Here is a 21,681-nt window from a genome sequence, read left to right on the forward strand (position 1 = left end):
AGATAACACATGACCAGCATGTAAATTTTGCAGAATTACAGTAGATTCTAGCTCCTCATTATGTCACTGAGGAGAATAAGCAGTCCTCTTTATTATGGGAAGGACTGAAAAAAGATAATCAGTTCAAGGTAAAAACACAAACTTAGAAGCATCTAAATATAAGAAGAGCCTTGCTACACTTAGAATTAAAAAAAAAAAAAAAAAAAAAGTAACTGAAGCAAAAGGATAGGATAAATGGAGAATATTTTGCCCATGCAAAGGATCCGGTTGAAAAGATCTATAGAATGGATATTATTTCAGAAGCTGAAGTCCACAAGTAGTCCTTTGTCATTGCCTGTGAAATCATAGATGCTTCAGTAAAAACAACTCAGTCAAAACAATTCCATCTGAGTTTTGTTTGTTTCTTTGTTTATTTTTCCCAGCACCTAACTGTGCATAAAGCACGCCATTTTTGACCAGAATTTTATTTTATTTTTATCAAGGAGAACAGGTTTAGGACAATTGCTAAGAAATTATCTGATGTATTCCACTACCCTGTGACAGAGTCAACCTGATTCCTGCATTACTTTCTAACTTACTCTTCCATACAGTGATGGATGCCTTGTAGTGTTCACATGGCATTGAATACCATACCCAATTACCTGTATTGTTGTGAAGATTATCCTACACTAAATCTTCTTCGCTTTTGTGTGAATTTAAATGTGGACACTATTCAGAGATAGTATTGAATAAAAATCAAGCTATTACATGAGCAGCAAAACTAATGGAGCTTGGTTTCCCACAGACTTGTAAGTCCAATAAGCTTCCAGTAAGCTGTTCTCGTCTTCCTTCTGTGCCCTGTGACACTCCAGATGGATAAGAAGCACTAGAGTTGTGGCTAATTGGAAATCATACATAAAACTGTGGGAAAACCAAGTATATTAATCATCTCCCTTTATGTATGCTGTCTTCCCAGCTTTTGCGTTGCTTAAAACCCATAGAAAGTACCATTATATTTGAAATTGGTATAGGAGGTAGTGTCAGGGAGAGATGTAATACATCTTTGCATAAGCCTTATTTCCTAAGGAAAGAAGCTAAAAGTCCTTCCACCCCCCGCCCCCCCCCCCCCCCCCCCCCCCCCGACTTCAGCCCTACATATTCCAGTTGCTTTGTATTGCTATAAAGAATTGTTTCTCAAATGTGCTAATAATGAGTGCTAATATTTTGTTTTGGCAAACTACTGAATTCAGCATATCTCAAATTGGTGCTTGGGATGGGTTGAATATGCCAACATCAAAGAGGCTACAGTGTCATACTAAGGATATAAAAAACCTTCACTCAGGTCTTGTTTTAGCCTGATACTCCATGGTGCAGGACAAGTCATTCAGTCTCTGCATGCTTTAGTTTTCCAGTAGTAAAATGTAAATAATTATACATTTTCTCTGTTACATTTTGAGATCTTTGTATTTGACTATGATACAAACAAGGTCAAACCAGGATATTTAGTTGAGCTTTTATTTATTCCTTCATCTTATTTGAAATCCAAAACACATAGCAAACCTTCAATTCAGTAAAAATTTAGCTTTAGTAAGGATTAGTAAAAATGTCAGTTTTGCCTGTACTTTGTGAAAAGTAATATAATCACAACTTCATTGTTACATCTATACCGTGAGGCTTTTTCCCTTAACTGAGTTCTAATTTGATTTTACTCCTTGTGGATTAAGACCATGCTTTCTTTGAGGACATGAAGCTCAAATGAAAAAAATACTAATCAGACAAATAAAAAACTTAACAACAACCCAAAATAAAGACAAACTACTTATTTTGATGATAAGTGGTTTCAGCTTACAGCAAAAACAAGCATAAGTGCTCACAGCTGCACTAATGGAAACTCAATTGTCTTGTGTGTTTTACTCCCCATCTCTAAGGAAATGTCTGTTTCATCTCAAGAGTATCTGTATAATTTCTTCACTTTTTTTTTTCTTTTTTTTTAATATTACACTTAGATGCTGTGCACCTGCCTATCAGTAAAATTTTATGAACTATTTTAATTTCAGATTACTAACGAATTCTGAGCAAAGGAAGGCAAAATAAGAGAAGAGAAGCATCTGTAAAACGTCAAAGACAGGCTTTGAACCTGAGCTGAGAATAGCTAATCAGCAAGTGAAGGTGTAGTATTAGCTATGTGCAGGTACATTTCAATTAGCATTACAGCAGCATAAAGATGTATTGAAGCAAGTGTGTGCAGGCACAAAACACAAGCTTTTGGAGGACCTAGACTGTGCTGGTTAGCAGGTGCTACAGGCCTTGTTGAGTGCAAGTTTATGATGAAAGCAGTAGCTGGCTGCATTCATGGTTTACTTTTACTCTATGCAAGGTAAATCCTATATATCTCATTTGGCTTTTTTTTTTTTTTTTTAATTATTTCTCCCCACCCCTATAAATTTGTTATTTCTCAAATGTGATGATTGACTATCAATACGTTATTTTGGCAAACTATTGAATTCAGCATATCTCAAATTGGTGTTTGGTATGTGTTTGAATGTTCCAGTATCAAGGAGGCTGTGGGCACAATAATGACTATTATGTGACTACAGAACATGGACCTGATTCTGTTCTCACAAATGTGACTAAATGACCTACAGTTAACAGTTGTTGTTCACGGTCACATCTGAAGTAGAAAAAGTGCTGTGGGCCTCTGTAAACTAGGCCTAGATGAAAGTGAGTAAAGCATGGGTTTTTCTTTTGCAAACATAATTAATACACTCAAATTATTTAAGACGACAATGGCAAGAATGAAATGTGTTGCAATCATGATACGACCTCTAAATGGGAAAGTCCTGCACTTTAATCCTCTGTAAGTAGATATTTGTCAGCAAATTTGTCTGGATTTCTCCTACCCAAAAAATGAGTCAGTCCCACTGAAGCTGAATTTCTAGAACAAGCTTCTCGGCAAGCCTGTTTTGGGTGCTGAGTCTATAACATCCTCTGTTTTCTGCCTTAGCAACATTTGCTCCAGATGTAAGACTTAGTCAACCATTAGCAGCTCTAGTTGAAGTAGCAACAAGGATCTGAAAATATCTTCTTCCTAATTCTAACACCATTTCTAATTACTTTTCCTCTATTTCCCCTCTTGCCTCAGCTGATTTATTTAACGTGTACTTTAGCATACATAGACACAAAGGAGCTTCTGAATTCAGCTTCTTCTATGACATTTAGAGGGGCCAAAATATGTATGCGTGACAAATCCCATTGTCCGCCATGTGGCAATTTCTACGCCACTCCATCTGCTTCAAGCACAGCAGCAGCAACCTCACTAAAGTCATTAGTAAAGTCAAGTCAGAAAAATCCACTTGAAAGAAAAAAAATCATGATCTAGTCACTATAATAAAATCAGTGCTGCAAACAAGAGCTTATAGTAACTATGTTATATAGGACACCATGGACTGGTTGGTATTAATGAAAATTTCAATAAAACAAAATTCCCTAAGACATATGAATTGATTTGTTTTACTGCTTCCCACCTTCAAAAACTTGTTTTTCTTTGTACCTTGTTTTTGTTATGAAGATTTACAGCCAGCCTTTTAGTTGATGTTAAGGTTGTCCACCTGCTTTGTTCATCAGGTACAACTGAGTTCTGCTTCTGTTGGCAGGTTCTGAAACTCTATATAGCCACCAAATGAGGGTCTCAAATGTATCCCGGTTCCTTTTTGAGTAATTATAGTGCGTGTTAAAATCTTTACACTGAGTATGTACTGTTATAGTAGCTCCCTTTCTGGTGACCAACCTAATCAAAGGCTTATTGTTATAAGTATTCATCATCTATTTCAAGGAAGCTGGTGTGGCTTAGAGGCTCAAGACTGCTCTAACATTTTGTATAAGCAATATAAATTTGGTGAATTATCTGGTCATTTTTGTAATACCTGTTTCATTATATCTGAGTTTTGACTTTCTGAGTCTTCAGCTATGAAAAAATCTGCAGCAATAACCAAAATATGAAAACAAAGAGGTTTTATTCACAAATCATCTGTGCTGGGTTAAATTATATGCTATCCAGTGCTCATTTATCACCATCATTTCAATTAGGTTTATTATTTCTACAGTTTGTTGACGTGACTGATTAATTTCAGTGGTTATGTACTACCGGGTCCACTGAAGGGATATTGTTCTCTAAAGCTGAAATCATTTCCCATATATCAATTCCCATATACCTTTGACTGTGCTTATGGAGAAATGTATTGCTTTTAGGTTTAATTTCATATCTAGAGTTAGGAAACCATCGTGTAAAGTTGTCAAGTACTTTTTGTGTAGTCTGAGACATTGACTAAATGCTGTGGCTATGATACCACATATGATACCCATACTTATGTATGGGGAGCCAGTCTATAGTACTACAGTGCAAGAAGTCAGTACTAAAGATTGGAGGCTGATTGTATTGTTTCTGTTAGAGATGAAGAAACTATATAGAGCCATCAGCAGAAAATGAGATTTCCGAAGTTACATTATGAATTTATTAGTAATACGGTATCAAAGAAAAAGGGGAAATACATAATAACACTTCAGTGGTATTAAACCCTGGAGCTTGCTATAAACTGCAGTTGCTGTGGCATTGTATTAATATGTCATCTCCTAAAAAGACTCATTTTGCTTATGCTTATTCCATCTGAGCCACTGATAAGTAATCACCATTCTATGTTTTATAAGAAATAAATCAGTGCTTTTCTTCTAGTTAATGGAACAAAGCATGGCATGTTTTTTCCTCTGTGAGAAAATGGATCAACAGGCTGACCCACCATGTAGAGATACGTCAGTCGGTGTGCACTGACCGTGCTTATGAAGAGCTCATTCTTCTATCATACAAGATGAATTATTTGTTTGAATCTCTCACTTTGATTCTTTTCACATGGGGTCATTCAGGCTTTCAGGTCAGTGATATTACTTGGGACCAGAATATGCTTTATGAGGAGTTTTGTTTGGCTGTCTAACGCAGATAAGAAAAATAAAGAAAACAGTGTAATCTGTTTTAATTATCTGTAATGTCAGTACAGAGAAAAGTGCTAGGAAGATCCATACTTAGTAAAAAGATACTTTTTGTCTCTTACTGATTGGCTCCTCGAGATAAGTTATTACCAGTTGAAAGTACACATCTTTTCCATGTCTGTTTTTGCTAAGATACAAAAATGTTCACTAATTTAGAGGCTAAGATTTTGCTATTATTTACTAATGTTCATAATCCTCAGTTTGATATATTTCTGTGGCACGGTTCACATAAAACAAGTGTCAGGCTTAGTTCACTCTGCATTTGCCTTCTGCACCATTAGTAATCTTTTTGTCAGCACTGCTGATATGCCAGTAATCACTAAGAAAGCTCACTGGGTAGCACTGAACTACCTTAGTGTAGGGACCGCCAGAACACTTGTGATATTTAGAAAGTTTTAAGGAGAGAAACACAGCAATAGTTTAAGTAGAGCAGTGTTCTGAATGACTGTCTCATAAGATACCTCAGCACTGTTATGAATACCGTTATTTAGTTGATGCATACCTTTTCCATGACTACAGGTATTTTGAGAGTTGCGGAGAATTAAGCACAATCAATATCACAGTGCTTATGACTGTTTTGGTGGCTTTTATCATCAGTAATGTGATCTGCTCATAAGACAATTCCTTTCCAAATTTTGCTGTTACCCATTCAGTGATTATTAGAATCATTGTCATCCTTTTACTTGCAGATAGATAAAGCTGTCTATATGAAGTAATGGAGAAAAAGGAATAACACATTTTCTCTTCTCCTCCCCTCCCCTCCCCTCCCCTCCCCTCCCCTCTCCTCTCCTCTCCTCTCCTCTCCTCTTCTTTCATGTCCTGGAAACCAGAAGCCTAAGTTAAGTATAATTTCTTCTTCCAACCTAGTGAAGTAGTGTACTAGTGGAGTACACAAAATGCCAATAAGTCTGATGGAATTGATCACCACATCGTGGAACTGGGACTAAAATGTGAGTAGCACCTACAGAAGAGAGCAGAGACTTTTTACCTTCTTCCCTGTGAGGCTTTTGCAGTAGCAGCAATCGCTATCTGTAAGGACCACTCCTACCATGGAGTGCAGAAAGGCCAAACAGAAAACAGTTGGGCAAAACTGGTATATCTTCCTTGTCCACCTACCCAGCAGTGGTGAGTACAGAGATTAACTGTGCCTTATTTTTGCTCTCTACATAGGAAAGACAACCTAGATTTAGATGACTACTGTGGGATATCATAAACGTCCTTTTCCATTGGTGTTAGGCAACTTCTAATGCTTGTTGGTGAAGTTGCACACTTGAAAAAGTATTTCTCATTGAGTCACCAGATATTTAATATCTCTGCTCTGTTTAACTTCATTCAGATTAACCTGCATTTGCATGATCGTGTCAGGTGTATATGTGCCACTGCCTTTAATGAGCATGCAGTGTGCGGTTTAGTTCCACAGTGATTTATTTCAGAGACAAGTTGGAGGAAGCAGCCCAGAAAACATGTTGTCATTGAAGCACAAGGTGAACTTCAGTGTAGCGGAATCAAAACTTATAATGAAGATGATAATGTGAATTTCCGGTCTGCTGGAGAAAGTAAAAAAAAAAAAAAAAAAAAAGGAGGAGGAGAGGAAGAATGCATAACCTACTGTCTGCACTACGTAATACAGCAGACTAGGGGGAGGAAGAGATTTTTATTGTTTTGTATGTTAGTTTTCCTGAAATTCTACCCTGAAGTGAAAGAATTTAAGCAAAAATGTTCAGAGTGTGCAACCGAGTTTCAGATGTGTACTTATGGCTAGTAAGTAGAAGGAAACCCCAGGGCTATGCAGAGCAGGGTGTAGGGCCTAGCACTTGCTGGGGACCTGGGTGTAAGAGGCGTTGTGAGAGAGAAGGTGGGAAGAGGAGAGATTGTTCAGGCTGAGCTCCTCACTTCATGCACTAGAAATGGGATAGTTAAAGAGTATGGGAACTAGTTCTTCAAAGCAAAGAGTGGCAAATATTTTTGCTCTGCTGTCTAAGAGTACATTTCATCACAACATACGTGTGTTATCTTTCATTTTCTACCACTGACCTCTGAACCTGTTTTTCTGCTCTTCTTATTTCAAGGCTGACTCATTTTTTTTTTCTTTTTTTTTTTTTTTTTTCTGTATAATCCTCAAAGGGCAACCATAGATTCAGAATTGTCCTTTTGGAGATCCAGCAACAGAAAAGCACATCTTCTTTGACTGTGACATTAGAGGTGAGAAATGAATACAATATACTGAGTATAGCATATAGAGAATAGTAAATGATATTTGAAAACACGTTTTGGCTGTTAGGAAGCTTAAATACCAGAGACATTTAGGCATTTAATCCCAGACAGTTATTGTAGTTAGACACTTCTGAGGTCCTGAAAAGAAAGAAAGAAAGAAAATAGATGAATCAAGGAACTGTGGATAATGGACCTAATGGATCAGTTATGTGACTTAGCTGCCTAAAGTCACACAAACAGCAAAATCAGGGAGATGAATCTGGTATAAATATATATTTAATCAATAAGAGACCATTTCTATTGCTTATTACCCTGTATGTTATTAACCTTACATTTTCCTCTAGGGCTCAGGGAAATGGAAATGTACACCAGATGAACCTAAATGCTTAGATTGATAAACACTATAATGCTTAAGAAGAATCTTTAAATTGAGCCTTAACCTTATTGTGATATGTCCTAGAAAAAACACTGTTTCTGTTAGCAAGTTTGTTTGTATGCTTCTCTTAAATTGCTTTTTGTATACCAAGGTGTATGTTGCTATAGGTAACTGTTAACATGAATACTTTGAGGTCATAGGTATATTATTAACTGGACAACACCAATACACTTTTTTTTTTTTTTTCAGTTTGCTTGCAGAACAGATGCAGTCTTAGCATTTATAAATGGCAGCTTGTAGTTATAAGAGTCCATAAAGACAAATAACTTGTATTGCCTTCTTAGTTTTTCAATCCTCTTATAATGGAAATAAGGTTTTGTCTTCTAGTGAATACAATTGTCACACAGTAATTGAGTCTCAGAAAAAAATCATTATACATATTTATTAAAAATGGTACTGTTTCATTTATCTTGTGAAACACTCAGTTCTTTCTGATACCTTCCAGAACATGTAGCTGTCTGCAAAGCAGACATCAGTCGATGTGAATTCACAATGGGAAGTGCTAATGCCCGGGTAGTAGAGGCTTAGGAGGCAAGTGTGTCCAGGTCAGGTGCTTGTCTGTGAGAAGTGCCAAAGCCAACAAATACACTCCTGAGTCTTGTGGGGTCGATATTGTTACTATACCTGCTGCCCAGGCTGGATATCTGCATGTTACTCTGCCTGCTGCAGGTTGGATATCTGCATGTATAAAAAGATGGGCTAAGCAGGCAGTAGTAGTGGTGGAAGGAGCCTCGTGAGTAAGGAAAAGAATATGGATGGACATGGCTGTGTGCTGGAAAGAATACAGCCTGTAGGAGACATTCAGGCTATTTGCCTAGAGCACCCTAATGTCTTGCTATAGTTAGGAGCAAATGACTGTATGAGGATCAAATGAAAAGAGGAACTGGTGATCACACTGTATGATATTTTATAAACTGATCTTTCCTGTCATGGGCCTCATGTCACAGGATGAGGATCTATTATCTTGCAAAGAAAGTGTGTGTAAATTCAGATTTGACTGTGGTGAAGCAACTGATATTTTGCAGATGTTCTGTGCAAGGTGGAAGAATACATCTTTTCTTCCACAGTAGATGTGACAAAGGCCTCTCATTAGTTACAGGTTTGGAGGAGGAAGAAGTGCTTGGAATAAGGTAGGGTTGAGAAGAGAATGCATCTCTGCTGATCAGATACATAAGAAAGGTAGGAAAATATTTCCAAAATGTCAGTGGATTACAAGATGGGATAGCAATGTGTCAGTGTTTTAGAAAGTGCCACAAAGATGATGTTCATCATAAGGGAAAACGGGAATTTCCCAATGGTAACTGAGTACTTTTTGTTGGTAAGTTCAATTGCTGTCTCACGTGAACTCCCTTGTGGTGTTCATCATGTTGCTGAAGGTTGTATGAATACAAGGTAGTGGAAAGGTCAGGAGTTGGAATTAGCACTGAGAAGTACGGGGAAGGGCACCAGACACAGTTTATGCTGACTGAGGCTGACTGATGCTCTAGCGTGGTGCACTAAGTACATTTGGTGGCACGGCGACCCACATGTTTTTGATGGCACGTCCAGAGCTGTACTTGTGCTTTGTTTTTTTGTTAGTTACTTGGTAGGGGGGCTGGAACTAGATGATCTTTAAGATCCCTCCCCAGCTCAAACCATTCTGTGTATCTGTATCATGCTGGGATTCCTGTAAGTGGACCCTCTCTTCAGCATAGCCTTTCCTCCAGCTCTATCTTTGTATTTGCTTTTCAAGGTAATGTTCTGCCTTTACATACATTTTCTCTGTGCACCCATAAGGGTGCTATTGCAATACAGAAAATGGATATACTTCATGATGATACAGCACATTAGCAATTAAAGCAAAGAGCAAAACACGTCCTGAGATGCCTCTCACTGAGCAACAGAACATATTTAAAAATGAAATGAACAAAAAAGCTATTACAGACCAGTGAAATGGCATCATAAGCAAGAAATATACACTTTTGGGGAAGTAAAAACAACAGAAATATGTTACATAATATTTTATGTTTTATAAATGAAACAGCCACCTCAGAGAACATACTATCCAAATACTGCCTTTTTATAACTACTAGATTGCTATTTCAGGAAAACTGTTCTGCATTTGGTTTCATGTGGAATGGTACAATGTATTTGGTGCGAAAGAAAAAAAACCTTTTTAAACCTTTTTCAACTGAACACACAAAACCCTCAAGTGTGGTGTTTCTTTTGTTGTTGTTGGGTTTTTTTTTGCTTGTTTTTCTTTTTTTTTTTTTCTCTTCCTCATCCATGTTTCTTCAGATCCCTGGTGAAATATTTTTTTCTTCCACAAAGGTGTGTGCTAAATGCTGCTTGCTGGTATGTAAGGGTTAATAAGAGTTGGCATCCTTGGTGCCCTGGGCTGCACCTGAGGGCTGGGTTAAGGATATGAGGCACAGCTGTGGGGAGGGTTGGAGGCCCTGGCTTAAAAACAGGTAGAGCAGAAGAAAAGGTCTGCTGGGGGTAGGTCCTGCTGCAGAAGTTTTTTTGTTGTTGTTGTTTTTTTTTTTTTTTTTTTTTTTTTTTTTTTTTTTTTTTTGTGTCTTGCTGCAGTTGTGTGTGACTTGGGAGTGCTGCAAAGAGATAAATGGCTTTGGGGCTTGACTTGAAGAAGTGAAGTGAGCCAGCAGTTATACGGTGGAACGCAACGATGGACTCACCAAGAGGTAAATCTCTGTATCTTCTAATTTTTTATTTATTTATTTTTGATTAGTTTTATTATCCTGACAGGGAGGTAGAACACCAGTTATGTATAAGCATGGTTAAGGAATGGATAACAGTACTGGTCTCAGTGTGACTTGTTCCTGTTGGGATGCTGTTGATTGAGTCTGGGACTAGGAGTGGATTCAGCCGCACCTAAGCTCCTTACCTTCTTGGTTCAAGGGGTTTGGAAAGCAAGGGGGTCCACTCTGAACCTCATGACTCAACAGGAAAGTCCCCTCAAACCCTTAGATGTGAATAGTTGACTAAGTCTGGGACTAGGAGTGGATTCAGCCGCACCTAAGCTCCTTACCTTCTTGGTTCAAGGGGTTTGGAAAGCAAGGGGGTCCACTCTGAACCTCATGACTCAACAGGAAAGTCCCCTCAAACCCTTAGATGTGAATAGTTGACTAAGTCTGGGACTAGGAGTGGATTCAGCCGCACCTAAGCTCCTTACCTTCTTGGTTCAAGGGGTTTGGAAAGCAAGGGGGTCCACTCTGAACCTCATGATGCAATGGGAGGGTCTTCCTGACATGCCTGACTTGCATGTTCTCTATTCAGTAAATAATCAAGTGTACCTTGCTGTCTCTAATCTTAAGTTGCTGTCATTTTTACAACTAAGCTTTGCTAGTTCACTACATTATATCAATAAATGTATTGCTGCTTCTCTCTTACAAGTGAAGTATATAATTTCACCTGTGACAACTGTACTTATGGATTGTTTAATGAAGCAGGAGATGTGGACTGTTGTTCCTCCTGATGTCCAAATTCAGTCAGTTTGTACTGCTGTCAACACTGCGTGTGGCAAGTTTACGATAAGGCTTTAACTTGCTTTCTTGTTAAGGTCTTTGTTACTCTAGAGGAACAGGGTGGTTGCTGTTTTGTGCCTTTTGGTGCCTGGTTCTCTTGGCTCTTTAAAATGGGAGGACGGCCTCCTCTCTGCACCTGGGCTAACCTTTGTTGGTATATGAACAACAACTCATGCTGAACCTCAGACAATTCTAGCCCTCATGAGTAGTGTGTCCTTAAATGGAACCTATTTCTCCCACCCAAGCAATGCTGAGCACAATCAAAGGTGTAGGTGGAAAGGCCAGGTGCAGCTCCTTCAGTTTCCATGCTGAATGGCTGGCAGCTCAGCTGGGCCAGCTCCTCCTATATTGGTAGCAAAAAAAAAAAAAAAAAAAAACACAACAGAATAGCAGAAACATCTTTGAATTGATACCTCAAGCACAAGGAACCAGTTGGCTGCTGTGATTGGAAGCTGCAGGAGAAAATTCAGTCAGTTTAAAATGCATTCATACCTTAATTATAACTAGGAATAAATACTTTTTAGATGCTTCAGAGAACATTTCAGAACCAGGTTCAGAGTGCAATTCCTTTAGTGTCATGCTGCTTTGGTGGTATAAACAATCCTAAAAGCAGTATTGCTGTGGGTGTGTCGGAGCAGATATATGCAGTGATGGGCGATGAGCTCTCAGTCATGGTGTCTGATGTCACCCTGGGAGCTGAAACCCAGTGGTCCCTTGGGTGTCTTTTGTCTGTCCAGTGCTGTTCAATGTCACGGCCGGTGTTTTGGCTGTGACTGCAGTTCTCACGCACATTGCTTTTGTTCTGAGTCTTCATGTGTTTGTTTTCCCCAGGGAAGAGTTTTCCTCGCTAACTTGCGTACCAGGCAACCATGACAGTATTACTGTGTAACACCCAGTTTCACTAATTTGGGCTGGCATGCCATCTGCACTGTCTAAGGGTCAGTCCAAGTGGTACTTATTCTGTGGTTTCTTAATAAGCAGCATAGTAGTAGTGGTACACTGATTCTTGTTCCCTGTAGCATTAAGCACAAAACCAAAAAAAAAAAAAAAAAAAAAAGTACCTTTTACGTGGAAGAAGCCTATATGTGTTACAGTTCAGCACTTCTTGCCACTCCATTTCATTGTTCTGATCTCATGGATTTTGCTTGATGTTAATGCATGCAGTACTTCACAAATCCACTTATCTTGTCCTAACAGTTAACAGTGTCCCCTTTTCATATCAAGAAAAGCTTTTGGCATTCAAGGTTTCCATATAAGCATCTCTGGTTATATTCAGCTATGGCTGAACAGAAGTATGAGTACTGGAAGGTGGCTCTGCTTGCTACCTGTAAGGTCAACAGCTGTGTTAAGTGAGCAGCATTAGTCAGTGAATTTCAGAAGGGAGGAAAGAAGAGAGAATCCCAGAAACCAGGCCTCTGAGATTTGAAGCAGCAAACTAAAATATCGTCAAAACTATGCTAGAGTTTTCAATTGTCAGTGACTTCTTCAAAGCTTTGTTTCCAGTGTAGAAAGTAATTACTTCAGTGTTGTGATGCTTTAGAAAATTGTAGAAGGAACTTCATTGTAGGACATAACTAACATTATCACCACGTAATAACGGCGATAAAAAGCAAATTCAGGAACAGGGCAGTAAAAAAACTTCTTCCTGATCCAGACACCAAACTGAAAACTTCATTCAGTACAGCAGTATGAAAGTTACTTCATCTTGCTGTATGAGCATTTAGTAATAACAAAATACTTTAATCAACTGAACCTTTAGATCTGTTTCAAAGAAAAGCACTTTGTTTCTTTTATTTAACAAAATAGTGAGGGAACAAAATTGAAATAATTCACAAAAACAGACAGAAGTCATTAGCACAACTCCTCCTATACCTTTATTCAGTACCCTAAGCTGCTAAAACAGTTGCCCTTATGTGGGAGACCTCGGTGAAAACTGTTGTGAGGAGAAAAAAAAAAAAATCCTTTATTTTTCACTTTCAAAGCCTGAGCTGGCTGTATCATAACCAGATGAGCATTTTCTGAAAACAGGTTTATCTTTGGGTAGTAATTTTAATCTAATATTTTTGCTGAACCTGTATTTCTGTCCCTGTTCTACAACTACCTGAACAATAGCAGCAATGTGCAGCTTTTGTCCCTCGGTGCTGACTACAGTTCTACCGTCACAGTGCTAATATGAGATCTGCTTTTATAACAGATAAAACTGAGTGGTTTGGATCCTATTTTGATAATGGGCACATTGGCAGGTGCTCCTTTGTCTCTTACATGTAAGAACAATACAAGCATGAAAGGATTATGCAGGGAATGTATAAACACCCACGCTGTCACTGTGTGATTTGATTCAGCTGTCCTGGTACAAGCAGCAGATCAGACTGCCTGGTGCAACCATCTCAATTTACCAGTTCATTGATGCTTCTGGTGTTAGTATTTACATTTTTTCTTAAATGCTACATCCATGGAGACCTGGTGTTTGATTCATCTGACTCAATACCATTCCTGTAGCCATTCACATGTTCCTGAGGCAGTTTTAGTTGGCTCTGCCCCAGGTAACATGGGCAACAGATATGTCAGTGCCATATTGTCTTTGATACTGCTTATTTTCATTTGTTAATCTCCTTTAAGATTGTGTGATACTTCAGGTTAATCAGAGAGCTCACCCTCTTCCACAGTAGACATAGCTGCAGTGGGGAAGATGTTAGTCTTTAATTCTCTGAGGTTCCTTTTATGCCTTGATCACCCACTAGTTTTATATTTATAGACTCTCTGGCAGAGTTATTTTTTGCTTTTAATGTGTTTTAAAAATAAACTTTAGTTTTTTGACATCTGCAAACTGTTCCTCAAACGTTCTTGGCTCATCTTGCTCTGCATTGTATTTGCCAGGGTTTGTTATTTCTTACTTTCCTCACTCTTTATGACTTCAGCTTCCTGAAGGATTCCTTCTAGCTCTTCAAGTACAGCAAGTTTTCCTTGCTCTACTGCTTTATTATGCCAGTCTCCTTTTTATCTTTTAAATCTTGTTAGGATAAATGATACGAGCTTGCTAATATGACATCTCTGTATAAAATTGTGCTCCATGCAAAGAATTGCCTTTTATAGCTGCCTGTTCTAGCTCTCTTTAAAAAGCTTCCTCACTTTTATGTGATTTTGGGTGCTTTTGATCACAGTGGTAGGAAATTTTAGCTTATGATGCTCCTATGATTTTTCTTTTTTTTTTTTTTTTTTTTTTTTTTTTTTTTTTTTAATTCAAGTTTCTGTCGTTAAAGACTGCATCTTCAACAGTATCATTACTCATTGGGTACTGTGTACCACAGAGGACAAATTCAGGAGCTGCCTTAGCTCTTAGAGGTTTGTGGAATGTTTATGCAGTGAAAGAGTCGTTGACAAGGCCAGTTTGAAAGATGTTGCACATTGTGAGGATGTGTGTGGAATGCCAGCACGTGGGGATTAGGAAGAGGAAACGTGTTTCCTGAGGTAAAATGTTGTAGAGTTAACCTTGTGGTAAAGAATGACATGTTGGAAGGATAGAGTAATGAATAAAATAATTGGGAAGTACTCTGAAATGCTCAGTTCACCACAGGATCACTTCTGGATTGATTAGGGCCAGATTTTATCCACAAGTTCTGTTTTTCTTCATGACTCCAGAAATCTCATTATTACCATGAATCTCATTTTGCCTCTGTTTGTACACAAAAAGACCTGATTTGATTCAGAAAAGCAGAAGGCTTTTTCTTTCTGGTTTAATGGGAAGCAAGCTTAACAGCACTGCTCCTGAAAGAGTGGAGCATGGTTGTTTGTGATCCAGGCTGACAGAGACAAAGATTATGTCAGCTGTCTCCATTCTTAATGACAAGGGCTTAAAGTTGTCTTCTTTGAGAATCTGTAGGTGTTTGGCTGTTAATGGTTGTTTGGTGTGCCCAGTTATTCTTAATGGCAAAGACTAATTAAGCATGTCATAGAAGTGAGGTGGTTTTGTCCCTTTACAGTAGTCCCCAGACCAGGGCTGAACTGTTCAAAATACTTTCCGTACAGATCACGTCCTTTCTCAACAGCTCTACAGGGTCAGATAAAGCTTGTGTGTTATGAGCTTTCCTGAGGACTCTAAAGTTGTGAGAGATCAGCCAAGTTGGATAATTGTTTTGTTTATTTGTTTGTTTTAGCTGAAGACCTTCCTTTTCTATATAGGGTCTTAAAATGGATTGATTGCCATGTTTCTGGCACAGCAACTAAAATATGAAAATAGGGGAAGATATTTCTGCATTTTTCTGAGGGATTTGATTAGTCATAGCCAAAGGGAGACAAAACCTTGAAGCTGCCTGAAATAGCATGCTTCACCCTAGATATGGGGAAATAATCCCTGGCATTTAAGGTACTGCATAGCTGATGCTTTTTCCCTGCTGGAGTGGTGACTTGGTAGGATCTGAATCCATGCACCATCTGAACTGAGTGTCAGCCCCTCCTGCAGGACCCCTTCTGCACTTGTTTAACAGTATGTGTGAACACTGATGGGTTCTGGGCACAGGTCAGCCCTCACCCCTGTGCACTGGTGCTGTGGGGTTAAGAAGGGAGGGACTGCTGCTAGTCTGCCAGGGGGCTGTGGGCAGATAAGCAGGGCTTCGTGAACAGGATTTATTGGCTTCAGCTAGAATGGAGGAAGCAGAGGGGAAATGAATCACAGTCCCAATGAGAGACCGAGTGGGCTTAAACATCAGTCCGCCTCACTTCCTCATGATATTGAAATCCCGAGAGTGGGAGTTTTAGGATGGCCAACAGGAAAATCATGGCAGTAATACAGTGATATGTATTTATCCTAATAGCCCCATCATTAGGAGGAGGAGATTTTCCTTACAAGGAAGGCTATCAAGGACACCCCAAAAAGCTTTACTACTGCTAAAGTAAGACAAGACTTCCACTTGGGGACAGCAGTGCCACATCTAGCTCTCAGAAAAGTTTGTGTGCTGAGCAAGAATTAGTCCTCACTGAAGCAGAGGAAGCCTCAAGGTTTAAAAAAAAGTGTCTAATACTTTATTTAAGTATTTATACTTAACATTTAGGTATAAATTAATACTTAAATCTAAGTATAAATACTTAATATTAATATAATTATTTACAGTTAAAAGATTTTGAAACTGTTGGAATATACTTCCTTGGACTTGAAGGACTTCTGTGTTAGTTGCCCTCTAGTTTCTGTGACTACCTTCCTCTACTTCCAAAATTTCTCATGTTTTGCTTCTGTGCTTGGCTGGCTCTGAACTATTTTTTTCCCCTTGCTCTTTTTCTTTTGCTCTTGTTAGTTCGGGATGCAAAGTGCATCTCTTGTCTTTGGCTTTTCCTGTTGCCCCAGATGAACAGCTTTCTGGCTCCCTCAGCCTGAGCTCTCGGGGTGGGTGACCAGTGAAAGCTGTGGCTTTAAACATTTTAAGACTCTAATCTAATTTGGGCAAAGTAAACTTCTCCCACTTGCTAGATGTTTCTAAACAGCTACACTGGGTTTGTGGAGGAGAGATCGGTGAATAGCATTTGATTTTAAACAAAAAATTAAAACATACAGCCCCATTCCAGTTATCAGGCTGATTATATTTTTAGGCTTTTTCTCTGTGAGCTGAGGTGTTGTTTTTTTTTTTTTTTTTTTTCCCCAAGTGAAGCTCACAGCAGAAGGCCCTGTTGTCTATGTGGCCATTGGAAGGTGCTCGTTGTTTAAATGAGACACATTTGAACTCTTACAATAGCAGTGACTCTCTGTGCTTGGAGTTCTCTAGAAAAAGATAAACTAGAAAACAGACTTTTTGATGCAGCACGATCTTTCCTTTTGTATTTCTTCAAAGTTAAATGCAAACTCTGAAAGCAATTCAGACAGCTTAATATATTTTCAAATTGGTACCCTGGGGATTATGTGAGTGAGTCATGCGATCATTAATTGGGCCTGTCAGTGCTCTTCCTCAGACTGTGAAAGTTTTTTCTCCAAATATATAAGGAAATGGCTGCTCTTGGCTTGGACTGGCGCACGCTTCGTTGGGTTAGAAACTGGCTGGATAGCCGGGCCCAAAGAGTCGTGGTGAATGGAGCCAAGTCCAGTTGGAGGCCAGTCACTAGTGGCGTCCCCCAGGGCTCGGTGCTGGGGCCGGTCCTCTTTAATATCTTCATCGATGATCTGGACGAGGGCATCGAGTGCACCCTCAGTAAGTTCGCAGATGACACCAAGTTAGGTGCGTGTGTCGATCTGCTTGAGGGTAGGAAAGCTCTGCAGGAGGATCTGGATAGGCTGGACCGATGGGCTGAGGTCAACTGCATGAAGTTTAACAAGGCCAAGTGCCGGGTCCTGCACCTGGGGCGCAATAACCCCAAGCAGAGCTACAGGCTGGGAGAGGAATGGTTGGAAAGCTGCCAGGCAGAGAAGGACCTGGGAGTGATGGTGGACAGTCGGCTGAATATGAGCCAGCAGTGTGCTCAGGTGGCCAAGAAGGCCAACGGCATCCTGGCTTGTATTAGGAACAGCGTGACCAGCAGGGCTAGGGAGGTGATCGTCCCCCTGTACTCAGCTCTGGTGAGGCCGCACCTCGAGTACTGTGTTCAGTTTTGGGCCCCTCGCTACAAGAAGGACATCGAGGTGCTTGAGTGGGTGCAGAGAAGGGCGACGAAGCTGGTGAGGGGCCTGGAGAACAAGTCCTACGAGGAGCGGCTGAGGGAGCTGGGCTTGTTCAGCCTGGAGAAGAGGAGGCTCAGGGGCGACCTTATCGCTCTCTATAGGTACCTCAAGGGAGGCTGTAGCGAGGTGGGGGTTGGCCTGTTCTCCCACGTGCCTGGTGACAGGACGAGGGGGAATGGGCTTAAGTTGAGCCAGGGGAGTTTTAGGTTAGATGTTAGGAAGAACTTCTTTACAGAAAGGGTTGTGAGGCATTGGAACAGGCTGCCCAGGGAAGTGGTGGAGTCACCATCCCTGGAAGTCTTCAAAAGACGCTTAGATGTAGAGCTTAGGGATATGGTTTAGTGGAGGGCTGTTAGCGTTAGGTTGGAGGTTGGACTCGATGACCTTGAGGTCTCTTCCAACCTAGAAATTCTGTGATTCTGTGATTCTGTGATTCTGTGAAATATGAAGAAACTGAGAAATGATCTGCAGCAAAAAGCTTAAAAAGTCCTTTCTGAAATATGGCTCAGCTTTGATAACAAAGCCATTTGCTCTTGCTATAATGGTCATAATCCCACATTTTTACTGATAGTCTTGACTCCTGTGTGACTGCTGCAAAGACCAGATTTTTGTGTGGAGGTTTATTAAATTTGTGTTATGATTATGATGCTTTCATGGATCAGATTTAGCAATTGGACATTGGTAACCAGTAATTTTTTATTATCAGCAAGTTCAGAAATGTGCTTACCTTGCATAAGCTCATTAGAATTATTTTATCCCTTTCTTATAGATTTGGGTCTCTGTAAGACCAAAGCAAGGAGTCCATTTTCCTGCTTTGCTTTGTAGTACGGTCTCGTGTCTTCCCAGGTTTTTCTCTTCTATCCTGGCTGTGAAAGGAATAATGCTGCCAAAAATGATGGCTATTTCAGCCTGCTTGGATTAATGGGTACTTCTTCATCTGATTAATGTTTTTATGAAGGATTGTGGTGGTTTAGAGGCTACTTAATCCTAAAAATTGGCAAGAACTATGAAAGGTAATTGAAGCACCTAATTCTCACCTGCCTGACCCTTGTGCATGGAGTGTAGAGCTTTGCTATGCAGCATGTGTGGTCTGCTTGTGCGGAGACATGGGTACCTCAGTGTGGTGATCAGCAGCTGCTGCTTGGTGTGCAGGGCTGGCATCTGGGCAGAGCCAGTGAAAGCCATGTTCTGAGCTATCCTAGGGATTTTAGTGACTCACACCTGGTCAGCTTGTGTCTCGGGCTGCAGGCAGGTATCAGCCGTGCCCAGCAGAGCATGGACTAATCCCTGCAACTGTTTTCAAAGGCTGTATGTGGGTTCAAGGTGGAGATCATGCATTCTTCCTCCCTGGTGCTCCCCCTAAAGCTGGAATATTTGTGTTTTGCAGTTAAGAGACTGATATAATACCTTCTTTGTCTTGAGGTCTTTAGTCAATTCAGATTTGTATATCTTGCTGCAGTGCAGGAACTCCCCTTAGATGTGGGTGCTTGGGACAGCCTGTGCTGCATGGAGGCAATGAGTAGAGCAAGAGACTGGAGGACAAACAGTCTGAGCGTTAGGTACTTCAGCCTAAAATACAACTGAATAAATATTCTGGGGAGGGGGGAAGGGCAAATCTTGCTACTCCCTAGTCATGTTCCTGTATGTTTATGCATGCCCCCACCCTAGAGTTCTCAGACAAGGTGAGAATATTGACTGGAGAAAGTTTTACAGTTCTGTCTGTTATTGTTTCTACCTCGTGCTCTCAGTCAGGTAGAATTTGTTCTCTGCTCCAAGGCAAAATGAGTGCTTCATACAGTCCAAATAAAGCATACATAGGACAGAAGGGCAATGAGTTTGACCTAAGTCTTCTCAATGAAGGATTAAATTCTACAAGCTCGTAACTATTTTTATAACAAATAAAAAAAAATCACTTCCATGTTCTCCTGTGCAAGAAAGATGAGGACTTAACTGGTGAGAGTCCAGCAAAGGGCCAATAAGGTCATCAAGGGACTGGGGACTCTCTCTCATGAGGAGAGGCTGAGTGAGCTGGTACTCTTCAGCATGGAAACAGTGAACTTACCAATGCTTAGAAATGGGAGGATATGGAGAAGATGGAGCCGTACTCTTCCCAGTGGTGCACCATGACAGGGTAAGAGGCAGTCAGCACAACTGAGCTACAGGAGACCCCACCTGAATATAAAACTCTTGCTGGAGGGGGGGCAGGGGCAGTGTTTGAATACTGGAATAGGTTGCCCAGAGAGATCTTGGAGTCTCATTGTGGTGTGATACACAAGATACACAAGTGGTGCCTGCCAACCTCACCTGTTCTGTGACCAAGGATATTGCTTTAAGACCCTTAAATATGGATGTGCCAACTACTCAAAAGCTGAGAGATGAAGTTCCTATTTATCTTCAACCACTTGAAAAAAATCTCTAAAAATCTTGTCTTACACTGCTACAAGATATAACTGTTGAATAATCACAGAACAGCAGAGGCTGGAGATGACCTCTAGAGATTATCTAGTCCAACCCCCTACATTTACCTAGTCTGTTTTGTTTGTGAACAAAACAGCTTATGAATTTACTGAAACTTTTGTCTAATAACTTCTGAAGAGCCAGTGTGAACCTTAATGTAATGCTGAACATGCTGGAAGAGGTTGTTTCTATTTCTAGGGTGTAGGTTTACTGTGTCAGTACTCATCATGGGCACAGCATGTGTGTCTTAGACTGCTTATTTGAATGCCTTATACCGGCCTTACCAGCACACCTTGTGCCAGCTGGTATGCAGGGAATACAAGGATCCTGTAGGGAAAAACAATTCTTAATAATTCCTGTTACAGATTTGTAAGTGGTGAAAGATAAGCTTTCATTTAATAATTAGGTTCCTATTTATCTGTATCTGGCATTTGTGCAATCGTTAACGTATTGTGTAAGAGTTTATCTTGCAGCAGTGCTGATTTCCAACACACAGTCATAAAAGCCTTCTAAACTGCATCTTACTCCATTGCTCCGAATGTGCGGTGTGTCTTGCAGAACAAAGTTTGTCTTTGCTGTGTGACCTGAAAGTGCTGTATGATTAGCTGCTTTTGCTCAGTAGTCCTGGGTCTTAATCCTTGCTAGAAACATGGCAAGCGACTGTGCTTAAAATAGTTCAGAGGTTTTTGTTTGCTTCTTTTGTTTTATGGTACTGACTGCCTTAAAGAAATGCTACCTGATGTAAAGCCTGGTGCCCCAAATATAGAAGTTTAAATTCCCAGATCCTACTGTAAGCCTTCTCCAGAAGCTGGAAGGACTCAGGTTATTGAACGCAGACATCAGAACTATTTAAAGGCATCCAAGTCAATGGAGAGCCTTAGAAAATATATGGGAAGATTTCCCCTTCCGTGTAAATCAGCTTATGGAAAGGGAATATTCTGCATTTGGCAACAAGTTCCCTTCCCAACAAGAGAACTAAGCTAGGATGCCTTTTAAAATAGGCAGTTAGCAGCAACTAAAAGAGAAATCCAGCATCCTTCCTTGCCTTCCACTTATTTACTGCAGCAACTTGTACCATCTTGATGGGAGTTGACTGAAAGATGAGGGAACCTTTCTTAGGTCTGGTGGTCTGGCTAACGGTGCTGAGCTAGCCACCACACAAGCAGACCAATGGCCATAAGTGCACTTTGGGGAAGGAAACAAGGAGGGACTGCTGAATCTCCTACATATGCAGTGGTATCGTTCTGTAACACCACTGATGCTAACTTGTGGAATTGTTTTACTATAGCTTAGACTCCTCATTATAAGGAGTTCAGTAATATTTATTGCATGTTGTATATGTGGGAAAACGCTTTTAATTGTACTAGCTGGACTTGAATTGGGTGATAATA

This window comes from Aythya ferina (assembly GCF_964211825.1).
Source record: "Aythya ferina genome assembly, chromosome: 4".
Lineage (NCBI taxonomy): Eukaryota > Metazoa > Chordata > Aves > Anseriformes > Anatidae > Aythya > Aythya ferina.